Source organism: Schistocerca gregaria, chromosome 2 (genome assembly GCF_023897955.1).
Source record: "Schistocerca gregaria isolate iqSchGreg1 chromosome 2, iqSchGreg1.2, whole genome shotgun sequence".
NCBI lineage: Eukaryota > Metazoa > Arthropoda > Insecta > Orthoptera > Acrididae > Schistocerca > Schistocerca gregaria.
Genome location: NC_064921.1, coordinates 86,681,604 through 86,694,532, shown reverse-complemented (window position 1 = coordinate 86,694,532; position 12,929 = coordinate 86,681,604). Strand labels below are relative to the sequence as shown.

Genomic DNA, 12,929 nt, shown 5'->3' with positions numbered 1-12,929 from the left:
ATATGGTCAGTTGTGAAGGGAGTGTCTGGTCAGCAGCACAAGCTCGACTATATAAAGTCAGTTCATTGTAAACATATTTCTGTTACTGATAAATCAGGTATATGTATAGTATTTAACAATTATTTTCTGAACATTGCTGGTGAATTAAATAAAAATTTAATTTCTACAGGGAATCATATAACTTCCTTGGCAAATGCCTTTCCGAGATTGATGCCTGAAATACTCCTCTGGGATACAGACAATGGGGAGATTGAGTTAGTAATTAAATCACTGAAGACTAAGGACTCTCATGGTTATGATGGAGTGTCTAGCAGAATATTAAAGTACTGTGCTGCACATGTTAGCCATGTATTTAGCCACATTTGCAATTTTTCCTTTAAAAATGGTCTGTTTCCTGACCGATTAAAGGACTCAGTAGTAAAGCCACTTTATAAAAAGGCGAAAGGGATAATGTAGATAATTTTAGATCTATTTATATGCCATCAGTGTTTGCTAAAGTTACAGAAAAGGCTGTGTATGTAACGATAATTGATCATTTTATACTACACAATTTGCTATCAAATGTACAGTTCGGCTTTAGAAGTCATTTAACAACTGAAAACGCTACACTCTCTTTTCTCTGCGAGGTACTGTACGGCTTAAACAAAAGCTTTCGAGCACTAGGCATATTTTTTGATTTAATAAGATGTTTGTGTTGATCACAAAATATTGCTCCAGAAGTTGAACCATTACGGAATAGTTGGGGTAGCTCACAATTGGTTCACATCTTACTTTAGCAACGGACAGCAAAAGGTCATTATTCGCTATGTTGAGAATGGCTGTGATGTGGGGTCAGAGTGGGGTACGGTCAAGTGGTCGGTGCCTTAGGGATCAGTGTTGTGGCCACTCCTGATCCTGATTTATATTCATGATGTGCCGTCTAGTATTACGAGTAAGTCAAAATATTTTTGTTTGCTGATGGCACTAGCTTGGTAGTAAAGAATGTTGTGTGCAATATTGGCTCGATTTGAAATAGTGCAGTTCATGACCTAAGTTCATGGCTTGTAGAAAATAAACTAATGCTAAATCACAGTATGACTCAGTTTCTACAGCTTTAACAGATAATTAAAATAATAATAATAATGAAGCAGTCTGGAACCGTGCGACCGCTGAAGTCGCAGCTCCAATCCAGTCTAGGGGACTGATGACCTCAGATGTTAAGTCCCATAGCGCTCAGAGCCATCTGACGTTTTAATTTCACAGAATGGGCATATGATTAGTGATACCGAACAATTCAAATTTCTAGGTGATCAGATAGATATTAAAATGTCGTAGAAAGCCCACGTTCAGGATCTTGTTCAAAGACTTAATGCTGCAATTTTTACTATTCGAGCGGTATCTGAAGTGAGTGGTCATTCGACACGAAAATTAGCTACTTTGCTTATTTTCATTCGCTTATGTCGTATGGTATTATATTTTGGGGTAACTCTTCCTAGCGGGCGGTTCGGGCAATATGTGGTGAAGTTCACGAACCTCTTTTCGACCCCTGTTCACGGGTCTGGGTATTTTGACATTGACCTCTCAATATGTATATCCCTTATTGTCGTTTCTTGTTACCAATAATAGTTTATTCCCAAGAATAAGTATTTTCACTCGGTTAATACTCGGCAGAAATCAAACCTGCATTTGGATTGCACTTCCTTAACTAGTGCAAAAAGGTGTGCAGTATACTGCTGCATCCATTTTCAATAAGCTGCCACTCGAATTCAAAAATCTTAACAGTGATCCACGCGCTTTCAAATCGAAAGTGAAGAACATGTGTCACTCCTATTCTGTCGAGGAGTTCCTTGAAAAGTTAAGCTGATTCTTGTTGTATTGTTGATTGCGTTTACTTAAACTTATGGATTGACTTTTTTCGGGTTCATAAACATATTCTTTTTATATGTTATTATTTTTATGTTGTAATTTCACGAACTGACACGTTCCATGACCTTGGAGATTTGCTCCTCAATTTTGTCCTACGGAACGTGGCGTGTAAATCAATAAGTAAAAAAACAGCACTGGATTGTTATAAGAGCAGTTCATAATGGAATTATTCTCCGTTAGGTTCAGTGTCTTGAGAGCTTCTATTAACAATTTATATTTATCATTATCTGATGGCAGATGCATGATGTTCAGCCTATGTCGAATTACACTTGAGTACCGCAAAGGTTTCCACCATTTAGAAAAAAGTTGTAGTTAATCGACATTTCAACTTCAAGCATCATCTTTGGCATAGCCGCTATTTCATTTTACATTATTGAACTTCATTTTAAAGAATGATATATATTTCAGTAGGCATTTTTTTTTTTAGAGGGTTTTCTCCGTGATGTTCTTTCATATTCTATCATACTCTTAACTGACTCCGTGGCGCAACGGTAGCGCGTCTGACTCCAGATCAGAAGGTTGCGTGTTCAAATCACGTCGGGGTCAAAATATTTTTATTGTTTGCAGAGTCCACAATTATAATGCATGTAATTGGTCAGTAACAAATCTAACACAATATTGGTACTACTACTTTCCACTAAGCACAGTTCTTCAAAAAAAATTTGTGTAGAATCTGCTGTTATGTTACATGTAATAGTGGAAATACGGTTAGGAAAGGTTTGTATACAATCACTAAAATGAGCAATGAAAGCATACTAGAAAATGGAAAAAAAATCCACTGGTGAAAGTATACAATCACTGGCCACTGTTAGTGGATGTGTGCAGTAGAAGATTATTGATGGTGAGTTCGACATGGATTTAATTGTGGTCAGTTGGTTATTGTTGCATTATTCAGCTATGTTGAAATCAGTGAAGTTTATGCAACATCTCAGAGTGGAATGAGAAGGCCTCAATTATAATTGTGTCTTCATGGACAGAGAAAAGTAAGAGTCATTTATCAGCAAGGTCATGTGACTAAAATCTGGACGGAAGAGGGACGGCAACGACTACAAGCTTTCGAAGAGATATTAAACGCTCGAGGTGAATGGAATAACTAAATTAATACTCGTACGAACTGTTCGTGAAGAAGGCTAGATTAAATACTGCATGTATTATGTTTATGATGAAGAACTGTATGATATTATGTACGACGCTCACGTAACGATAGGTCACAGTGGACGCGACCGAATGATAAAGGCAAAGTACCATAATGAAGCATACAGAGATGTTCAGATTTATCTTAGCTTATGCGAGGCTTGTTTACAAAAAACAAAAATGTCTGAAGAAAGGAGTAGTAGTGAGGTCCATGCTGTTCAAAGAATTAAATTCCAGATGTCAAGTTGATCTCATTGACTTACAACTGCCTCCAAATGGAGACTATAAATTCACTAAATTCGTTGTTCTCGGGCCACAGTAGTCCAAAACGGATAGAGGAGATATGCGATATCACTGATATTTTTACGTTGTTTGGCGCTCCCTCAGAGTTGCGGTTAAACAATGGGCGAGAGTTGGTCACCAAAATAATGAGCATTTTAACTGAACTAAAGCCCAGTTTTAAGATTGTGCACGCTAAACCTAGACATGGCCCGAGCCAAGGCAGTGTAGAGTGAGCAAATCAAGGGGCAGACAATTTGCTAACTACATGGGTTCAAGAGCACAACACCACAGAATGGAGCCGTGCACTAAGACTTGTAAAGTTAATAGCACTATATAATTATGGAATTAAAAAGCCCCCGTATGAAGCGATGTTTGGATGCACTCCTAAACACGGTCTGTCTTCATCGAGTTTTATCTCCTGAAGCAACGGCGTACGTTCACTCTGAGGACGACCTTGAAAATATAATTAATCAAGTGAGTGTTAGCACTGAGAAACGAACTGAAAAGTTGCAAGACAATGATAACAACAAATCTCCAGTGCAAGTCGGTAACAGAGAAGAGAAACAGAAGTTGAGAACAGAGAAAAAGTGTGTTCCAGATAATAATGAACAATACCTGACTGATTCAGAGGCGTCACCTCGTGATATCAAAAAACACAGGACTGAGGCGTGCAAGTGCTTAAAATAATAAGAGCAAAGACTGCAGCAGAGCTCAGACTGTCGTTTGCTACGTGAGGAAAGGATATGTACAGACTGAGTTCCAGTTCCGGACTTGATCGAGGAAGAGGAGATTCAAGGTCGAAATTGGGTGTCGTTCTCTAGACAATGGGTAATGGCTTCTACCGAATCGGGATGAGAGATGATGTGCCACGACAGCTACATGCAAGGTAATAAATTGATCGTTTTTAAATATACGAGATGCGACTATGAGTGCGACAGTTTGTTTCAGGTCCCAGTTCAGCACTTGCCCTGGCATAATCTCAGCGGAGGAATTCCAACGAAGAAAACTTGTTTTAAGGACAGTTGCGCTGATGGAAAGCGGCCAGGGATTCTTCGATTACAACTGCCGGTATAAATGTCAGACTCTGAGATGCTTTTGCAAAAATATAATGTGTTGTGCAACTCTAAGTGCAGTGGTGCATGACCTTGCTGCAATAAATGAATTTTATATAATATGATTATGTTTTCAAAAGCTCATAAAATGCAAGTATCGAAATATGATTGTGTTGTGTTATTGCAGCAACATGAAATTTTATATGACTGTGTGTTCAAATTGCAGTTCACAAAACGCAACTTACGAAATTTGATTATGTTTTGTTATTGTAACTATGTTGTTGTTGTTGTTGTTGTCTTCAGTCCTGAGACTGGTTTGATGTAGCTCTCCATGCTACTCTGTCCTGTGCAAGCTTCATCATCTCCCAGTACCTACTGCAACCTACATCCCTCTGAAACTGCTTAGTGTATTCATCTCTTGGTCTCCCTCTACGATTTTTACCCACCACGCTGCCCTCCAATGCTAAATTTGTGATCCCTTGATGCCTCAGAACATGTCCTACTAACCGGTCCCTTCTTCTTGTCAAGTTGTGCCACAAAATCCTCTTCTCCCCAATTCTGTTCAATACCTCCTCATTAGTTACGTGATCTACCCATCTAATCTTCAGCATTCTTCTGTAGCACCACATTTCAAAAGCTTCTATTCTCTTCTTGTCCAAACTATTTATCGTCCATGTTTCACTTCCATGTATGGCTACCCTCCATACAAATACTTTCAGAAACGACTTCCTGACACTTAAATCTATACTCGATGTTAACATTTCTCTTCTTCAGAGACGCTTTCCTTGCCATTGCCAGTCTACATTTTATATCCTCTCTACTTCGACCATCATCAGTTATTTTGCTCCCCAAATAACAAAACTCCTTTACTACTTTAAGTGTGTCATTTCCTAATCTAATTCCCTCAGCATCACCCGACTTAATTCGACTACATTCCATTATCCTCGGTGCTTCTGTTGAAGTTCATCTTATATCCTCCTTTCAAGACACTGTCCATTCCGTTCAACTGCTCTTCCAAGTCCTTTACTGTCTCTGACAGAATTACAATATCATCGGCGAACCTCAACATTTTTATTTCTTCCCCATGGATTTTAATACCTACTCCGAATTTTTCTTTTGTTTCCTTTACTGCTTGCTCAGTATACAGATTGAATAACATCGGGGACAGGCTACAACCCTGTCTCACTCCCTTCCCAACTTCTGCTTCCCTTCCATGACCCTCGACTCTTATAACTGCCATCTGGTTTCTGTACAAATTGTTAATAGCCTTTCGCTCCCTGTATTTTACCCCTGCCATCTTCAGAATATGAAAGAGAGTATTCCAGTCAAAATTGTCGAAAGCTTTCTCTAAGTCTACAATTGCTAGAAACGTAGGTTTGACTTTCCTTAATCTATTTTCTAAGATAAGTCGTAGGGTCAGTATTGCCTCATGTGTTCCAACATTTCTGCGGAATCCAAACTGATCTTCCCCGAGGTCGGCTTCTGCCAGTTTTTCCATTAGTCTGTAAAGAATTCGCATTGCTATTTATTGCAGCAGTGACTTATTAAACTGATAGTTCGGTAATTTTCACATCTGTCAACACCTGATTTCTTTGGGATTGGAATTATTATATTCTTCTTGAAGTCTGAGGGTATTTCACCTGTCTCATACATCTTGCTTACCAGATGGTAGACTTTTGTCAGGACTGGCTCTCCCAAGGCCGTCAGTAGTTCCAATGGAATGTTGTCTTCTCCCGGAGCCTTGTTTCGGCTCTGGTCTTTCAGTGCTCTGTCAAACTCTCACACACAGTATCGTGTCTCCATTTCATCTTCATCTACATCCTCTTCAATTTGCATAATATTGTCCTCAAGTACATCGCCCTTATACAGACCGTCTATATACTCCTTCCACCTTTCTGCTTTCCCTTCTTTGCTTAGAACTGGGTTTCCATCTAAGCTCTTCATATTCATACAAGTGGCTCTCTTTTCTCCAAAGGTCTCTTTAATTTTCGTGTAGGCAGTGTCTATCTTACCCCTAGTGAGATAAGCCTCTACATCCTTACATTTGTCCTCTAGCCATGCCTGCTTAGCAATTTTGCACTTCCTGTCACTCTCATTTTTGATACGTTTGTATTCGTTATTTCCTTGTTCATTTACTGCGTTTTTATATTTTCTCCTTTCATCAATTAAATTCAATGTTTCTTCTGTTACCCAAGGATTTCTACTAGCCCTTGTCTTTTTACCTACTTGATCCTCTGCCGCCTCCACTACTTCATCCCTCAGAGCTACCCATTCTTCTCCTACTGTATTTCTTTCCCCCATTGCTGTCAATTGTTCGCTTATGCTCTCCCTGAAACTCTGTACAACCTCTGGTTCTTTCAGTTTATCCAGGTCCCATCTCCTTAATTTCCCACATTTTTGCAGTTTCTTCAGTTTTAATCTACAGTTCATAACCAACAGATTGTGGTCAGAGTCCACATCTGGCCCTGGAAATGTCTTACAATTATAGCCCACAATAATTACCTCTTGGCAACAAAAGTATAGGATACCCTCACTAGCGACAGGGCACTACCCCTAGTGAATGTGTGTTGTTCGGCGAATTTGGAATCAACAATTCACTTTCACTACAGACTCAATGAAGATGCACCATCACCAGTGATGGTATACCTTCCCTAAAACTTCCACTTCTGCTATAAAAGCGAAGACTGTGATTGAAAGTTGTGCAAGTAATGAATATTGTATTGTGAATGGTGAACCTGAATCAGAAAGAGCTTCTACAGTCACAAAATAATCCTGCTACCTTTGATCCTTTCTTGTTCCACCGTGTTAACTGGGGTGCAAGATTTCTTAATACTTTTCCTGAACTTCGTAGACGCAGCAGTAAGTAGCCTACCACAACACCAACTCAGGCCTTGTAATTATTTGGCGACCTGATAAGAATAATTCGTCTGGTACGCTGATATTGTATTATTTTAAAGACTGATAATTTTGATGTTAAATAAAGAATTTATTATTACTGACGTTTTTATGCGTCTTCCTATATGTGAAAACTGGGCATTAGTGGGTTACCTGGAAAGAAAAATTCGATTTTCTGCAAGAATTTTTTGGTGGAATCTGAATGTGCATTGAAGGTGGTCGGGAAAATTTTGGTCACGACTCAAATGGAACGCAAGGCAGCCAGAGCAGTACCACTCTATAGTTCTCGTCAAAGTGGATGGAATGCATTTCGAGAATTTAATTTTTAGAACTAGAATAATGAAACCAAATAGTATACAATCTAGTAAATTTACTAGATTCCCTATACACCTGACTATCATGTTAGTGGGAGGACACTGGTGAAGCCAGCAGGAAGTCTTTCAAATGTGTAACTCCTTGAAGAAAATAAAACATGAAACTGTCAGAAAGTTCAATCAGTCACACATTTGTGTTTCATTTATATGACTGTGAAGAAGAGCCTTCAGCGACTGCCAAAGAGCGAATAAACAAACATAAAGAAATGTAACCCTAGTGTCTACCATATGAAGCAGTTGATACAACTGTGCTATCTGAACACATCTCAGAAACTGACTCAAAGCATTGGATCGATTTACCAAGCTAAAAGCAAATACCTCAAAGAATCAATCTGATGCTGCTTTTGTTCTCTTCCGATGTCTAGCAAACGTATCCCACTTTTAGATAACTTAGTTCGACCAGCAGAAGGCGCTGATCCGACAGGCATCGCCGGTTGAGGGCAAGAGCTTCCGTCTGGACCCCAGTCAACAACATACTTATAATTTTTTATGGCTAATTGTGCGATTATTTGTATTGCTTCTTTGCAATGACTGTCACATTTGTCGTAATATCAGCGCTTCGAAATTCACTGAAACTGCACATCTTAAAATATGAAAACTATTTTTCAAGACAGGTAGACGCTATTCTCCTTTATACTCTTATATTTCAATATTAGATGCTATGTATACCATGCATTACTCGCATCTCTAACTGAAGAAAACATTGACCAGAAATTTGCCTCAAAAGCACTGTCTGTATGACATATGAAGGGAGAGATTACATGCATTGTAGGTTCCTTTTTTGTTTAAATGCGCTTAAGGAACTATATTTTCATCTACTGATTATATTTTTTACATATGAGACAAAAATAGTATGATCTACGCTATCTCACTCATCTTCCAGAGGAATAAAGTAATTTTACAGTATCATATCTTGATATTGTTTAATTTTGCAGCTCGCATTGTCCACTTTCTTGTGTCAGACACTTAAAAATTCTGACTTAATTAACGAAAACAAATCTATCGAATGGCTATGTATGCCTGTCGGAAATCAATCTACTTACTTCCTCACGTTACTCAATGCCATGCAGCGATGCTTAGCAGTTTCCAATGTCATGAAGAGGCTGTTCAACAAAGTTGCTTACGAATGCTTTACCAGCCTTCGCCAACAATTAAAAAGTACTAGAGATATGTAATTATTGTCGTAATGTGTGGATGTGTTACGCTGGTGCGTAAGTTCGTAGAGTTTTTGCTTTGCATGTTGGTATTCCGGTTGCTATGGCTTTATTTATCGATTGACATTTGTTATTTGACTTTCCATTTTGTCATATGAAGATAGTGAGTGAAGCTATGGGCGCTAGAAAATGGAGTGTCAAGTGGAGAAATCGGATCATTTTCGGCCTATCTTCTGTTTGAGTTCAATAGAGAGGTGACAGCAGCGAAGGCAGCGAGAAGCACTTGCGCTGTGTATTTAGATAATGCCATTGAGCAGAGCACGGGAAGAAAATGGTTTTCTCGCTTTAAGGAGGCTCGTTTTGACATTAGTGACACTCCACGCACAGGAAAATCTTCCGGGTTTGATGAAGATCGTTTAAACGCATTACAGCACAGCGATCCTTACCAGTTACTCCAGAACTGGCAAATGTGATGAAATGCACTCATTCCACCAACATGTGACATTTGCATGCAACGGGGAAGGTTCAAAAATCGGGTGTACGGTGACCGCATACTTTTCGCCAAAATCACGAAAGTCAGCGGGTCACCACATGTGCGTCTCTGCCTGCTCGTCGTCAATTGGCTCGTGAACAACACCGACCATTCCCATCCTGTATCGTTACTGGTGGCGAGAAATGAAGTCTTTATGCTATCATAAGGAAAAGAAAGGAGTGGCTGAGCCCAAACAAAGGAGTAGTTTCCGTACGAAGAGCTGTGCGCATCCACAGAAAATAATGTCTCGCATCTGGTGGAACAACAACGGTATGGTGTTCTACGAACTGCTTCCCCGAGGTGTAACCATCGATGCTGACATACAGTCAACAACCGTGACGGCCTGCAGAGGCATTCCAAGAAAACGACCAGGAAGAGTGGGTGAAGTGATGCTGCTCCATGATAACGCCCACCCACATTCTGCTACACCCACAAAAAACACTGTTCAGGAGTTGGGCAGGGAAGTCTTTCTGCACCCACCTTATTCATCTAATCTTGCTCCTTCAGATTTTCACTTTTCCGTTCTCTATCGAACAACCTTCAAGGAACTTCTGGGTGGGCTCCGAACAAGGGTCGACGAGTTCTTCGCTTCAAAACCATGCGATTTTTACAGTCGCGGAATCAAATAGTTGCCCTAGTCTTAGCAAACTGTTGTGTACATAGTGAAGAAGAATATATTACTAATGACTAAAGTCTATGTTACGTTTATCTGTTTTGTTTATTAAACCAATGCAAGAACGCTAAGAACTTACGCACCAAGTGATAGTAAAAGCAAAGACAGCCACTCTGGCCTTCGACGGGCCAATCAGGACCGAACGAAAGGCGTGCCCTCCTCTGCCAAGGGCATTACTTGAATGCGGTATGGAGGGGCGTGGTGTCAGCACACCACTCTCCATGCCGCAGTCAGCTTTGCAGACGCTGGAGCCACTACTCTTTTTTTCGCCCGAGCAGCTCCTCAGTTGGCATCACGATGGCTGATAGTGAGTTGGCACCGTATCAGTCCGCCAACCAAGTGAACTCCCTGGAAGTGAACACGTGTCCTCTGCCTGGCAGTCATCTACTCTGACCAATCAGCTGCGGATGCGGATGTGTGGACAAAGTGGAGCTAGATAAAAATGTGCGAACCCATTGGCACTGCTGTGTTACAGATTTACGCCGTTATATTGAACGCGATACGTAACTGTTCTGTACTTTTCGCAATAAATTGCGGCCTGAATCCTCAGATAAGTAAACTGGGCAGTGCGTTGGTAACTAAAATGGTTTGGAATGAGTTTTGTATCAACGATCATGTTATCAATATCTAGAACTATTTTAAAAATGTAGAAATATTATTTATGGCAAAAGTCACCTCAATTCTTTATTCGCATTTTTCCCGAACTTCTACGTCCAATACACAGGGTATATTCCAGACAAAAAAAAAAAAAAAAAGATTAGGCATTCAAGAGTCCCTACCACATCTATACTTACGCCAGAAGTACGACCATATGGGGTATCAATAGAAGTAACTTCAGGAGTGCGCCAGACAAGTGTGTTGAGACCCTTTCTGTTCATGTTGCATATTAATTACCTTCCTGACAATATTAACAGTAACCTCACACTTTTTGGAGGTGATGTAGTTGTCTACCCCGTGAAGTACAGTGTGAATTAATCTATACCAGAGAAAGCCTGCTTACAAAGTTCCAAGAACTGGATTTAAATGGTGACTCTAGGAATATACTAAGCCCCTACCTATCACTCAAACAGGGATCGTGAGGGCAAGATACGATTAATTGCAGCACAAACACAGGCATTTAAACAACCATTCTTTCCGCGCTCAATACCTGAATGGCACGGGAAGAAAGTCTAATAACCGATACAATAGGACGTACCGTCTGCCATGCACTTCACAGTTGTCTGCGGAGTACAGATGGTAGATTTATTGGCTGTTAATGAAAGGAAAGTCATATGAAGCTGTTAGAAGTGTAACACAGTGTGCGTCTTTCTCTCATCAGAACTATGCCCAGCAATTTGTTTTATGCAGTTAAAATGCCGTTTAATTAATTAATTAAATCTTTAGAAAATATTAAAAAGGCTCAATACACATATATTGGCTTGGTCGACTTCGATAAAGTATTTGACAGGCTAGACTGGCGACAGCTTTTTGAGATGCTGGGAGAGAATGACATAGAGTGTAAGGACGGAAGAGTAGTGCAGAGACAGTTTAAAGAAGAGATGGGTATGATAAGATGTGGAGAAGATCAATAAAAGCTCATTCATCAGGATGGACGTCAGGACTGCTAACTCTCTCCTGTCTTCTTCAATGGGTATATTCAGAGTGCCATACATGAAGTTAGGGAGAAACTAGGAACTACAGGAGGAATTTAATTCATGGCAACAAAACAGACATGTTGAGATTCGTTGATTATGTCGCAGTGTTATGAGAAAGTGCGATGCTGTCCCAAATAGAAACCACCATCAGCTCTTTTACAACTTAAAAATTATGAAGGTAAAAAAATTGATAGTGAATAGGCAAAAGCACGTTGCGCCGCAATGAGCGATTGGAGACCATAGAATCCTTTACCTATCTAGGAAGTAAAATCAGACGTAAGATCAAGCAAGGATATTTCAAGCTGAATCCACAAGGCAAAATCTGCTTTCAACATGAGAAGAAATCTTTTCACATGCCGCTGCAGAGACAAACATCTCAGTGAAGAATACTTGAAGACGTTTCTTTGTTGCTGCATGGAAATGAAATATGGACACTCGGAGCGGCAGAAAAGCACAAACTAACAGCCTTCGAGATATGTGTCTTGCAGCTTATCCTGCCCGGAAGGGACACATGGGTGGGCCATCTGCTCAGAGACAATGGTAGGGATGGGAAAAACCAACCAGTTACAACCGATACCGGTATTTTAGTTCTGAATAAGTCTTTTTTTAAATATTCGTTTGGTCTCCGTTATAAGAGCTTTCTTTAACTTAATAACTGGAGAAAAAAGGCGATATATTGCTTTTCCATAGCAGCGCTGCTAAAAAGTTGTTTCTGAACGAATCCTTTACTATCCAGAAACATTTCTTGTGTGTGTGGAGGGGGGGGGGGGGAGGGGGGTAGGCTCACACACAACTTAAAGTACACTAAGGACAACACACACGCCCAAGCGAAGACTCGAACCTCCGACGAAGAGAGAGAGAGCCACATGAACCGTGTCAAGACGCCCTAGACCGCACGGCTAACCCGGGCGGCTGTCATTTGTAGCCCAATAATATTTATTTTTGGTAGGAAATCATGTGGGTTCTGACAGATTGATATCGTCTTTGAATAATAATGTTTGTGGTGAATGGAATCGACTTACATATACGGATCAACACATTATACAACGAGCATTTATGAACAGATTGGAAATAGATATGGACCAATGGATTTATTCATTATTAACATTTTAGCTATTGTCAGTAAATGTTCCCGTTCAATGTTGTATTTTGATTACTACGGTGTCTACATTTTTCATCTGAAATTTTTGAAGGGGCAAACTTATTTTCATCAGCTAAAAACTAATTAAATTCAAATTCTTATTAAAAAGTAAATAAATGTATTTGACTACAAAACCGGTTTATGATTGGAAAC

General features: G+C 39.8%; 1 protein-coding gene and 1 non-coding gene across 4 annotated transcripts in view; one reads left to right on the top strand and one right to left on the bottom strand.

Annotated features, from left to right (window-relative positions):
• The window catches only part of LOC126336376 (caskin-2-like), a 186,281-nt gene that overhangs the window by 126,319 nt on the left and 47,033 nt on the right, over positions 1 to 12,929 (bottom strand). The window contains exon 1 of one of the 3 annotated variants that reach the window (XM_049999987.1): positions 1,660 to 1,739. The exons of the other annotated variants lie outside the window; for them this stretch is intronic. The gene's annotated coding sequence lies outside the window, so the exon portion shown is untranslated. Of the gene's footprint in view, positions 1 to 1,659; positions 1,740 to 12,929 lie in introns of those variants that run through there. 3 annotated transcript variants of the gene reach the window in all.
• On the top strand, positions 2,380 to 2,451 carry Trnaw-cca (transfer RNA tryptophan (anticodon CCA)). Its single transcript has one exon. It is a non-coding gene; the product is annotated as a tRNA-Trp (tRNA).